Here is a 1701-nt window from a genome sequence, read left to right as displayed (position 1 = left end):
TGTGTGTGTGTGTGTGTGTGTGTGTGTAACTGTGACACATGTGGAAGTAGAATGTATTCTACAGGGTTCTGTGTACAGTGTGTTCTACAGTTCCACAAGTGGAATCGTGGCGTTCTACTCCATTATGACCACTCTGTTCTAAAGCCACATTATTAACTCAGCAGAGGCACAGTGAACACATATACACTGACCTTCACAGAGACAACTAGTTTAGGATACTTAACAGAACAAACATACTGTACATCATCTCTCAACATGGATATCACGGTAAGACATTAAAATCTACAACAGTTAATTGTTTCCCCTGAAGGGAAACTTGTATAACAGTTGTATTTGGACCCTAAGCTCTTAAAATGCACAGACTTATATATGGTATATTGTCTGTTATAGTCTATGGTATATTATGTCTACTATGGTTGACGGCCAACTATAACTGGTAATAGTGTTGTCAGATTATGAACACATAGATTTTCATACAATCCGTCCCAAGGAGAAGTGTTTTGTTGATGTGTAAAACATGGCAGCTTCTAAAACCTGATGTTTTTTTTCCTGTCAGATTTCACCAGAGGAACTAGGAGAGCAGCGGTGCAGTGATTTGGAGCTCCCTCTGCTCACATCAGAGACTTTGAATGAAGTGGTCACGTTATATTTGGGGTATATAACAGATGAGTAAGTCAAAGTTAAAATACATTATTTAGCTGGTTCAACACTTGTTAGATGGTTGTTTGGCTTAACCATTCCTAATCTCTTCTTCCAGTCAGTGGTTGTTGCTGGAAGCTGGCAGCGTTGATTCTGCCGCAGTCATACTGCTGTCCGACCTGTGTCATGAGGTTGTCCAGACGGTCTGCAACGAGGTCCTGGATGTTGTGGCGCCTCAGGTTTATAGAAAGACTTGGGGCCACAATTTCATGAAGAGTACCAGCAGCCCCAGCAACACTTCTGTCACAATGTACCTGTAAGTCCAAAGCTTCCATCTTCTTCTCAGACATCATTAATCAGGCTGTTCTCATGAACCATTGGTACATATAGCTACTAACGGAAAGCACTGTAAGCATTCCACGTATGCCTGGGTCATAAAACATAACGCTTTCAACCCAGGGAGCGGCGTTAGCGTCCTTGGGCAAACAAAAGATGTTCACCCAGGAAACGCTTTTCCCAATCCAATCCAGTCTTTTGTCTAATCTTAACTAGTCATTTTTGATGCTCCTAAACTTAACTGTAACATCAGCTGAAACGACCAGCAGCTCTCGGTCACCTTTTGTCAGCTAGATTGAACTGGTAATACAGCTAAACTTACGTGTTTTTGTTATGTGACCGCTCGTTACGTGACCAGCTGACGGTCGCCTAATTTCGTAGGATATCCTACAAACCCGTTTGTGTGAATGTACTGCATTACTCTATGTAGACGCCAGAATCTAGTGCTGCTAAATACTATCATCATGTTAGAGTTCCGTTTAATCCCTCAAGTTCAGAAAAATGTTCGGTGGGGGATATCAATGGAAAGAGTTTAAATGCCCAGAGCAGATCAATTGGCAAAATAAGATGTTTTCTCTTTTTTAAGGGACGAGAATAAAGCTCCACAAATGGAGCGTAACTATCACTCAGTGACAGTGGAGGATATTCAAGCCAGCCTTGGACATTTACTTCATCAGTGTCTTGGAGAAGCGTTAGAAGTCGTAGAGGAGAGTTCTGACGACTCTG

The sequence above is a fragment of the Etheostoma spectabile genome, chromosome 18 (assembly GCF_008692095.1).
Source record: "Etheostoma spectabile isolate EspeVRDwgs_2016 chromosome 18, UIUC_Espe_1.0, whole genome shotgun sequence".
NCBI classification, from domain to species: domain Eukaryota; kingdom Metazoa; phylum Chordata; class Actinopteri; order Perciformes; family Percidae; genus Etheostoma; species Etheostoma spectabile.
Note: the sequence above shows the minus strand (reverse complement) of the source record.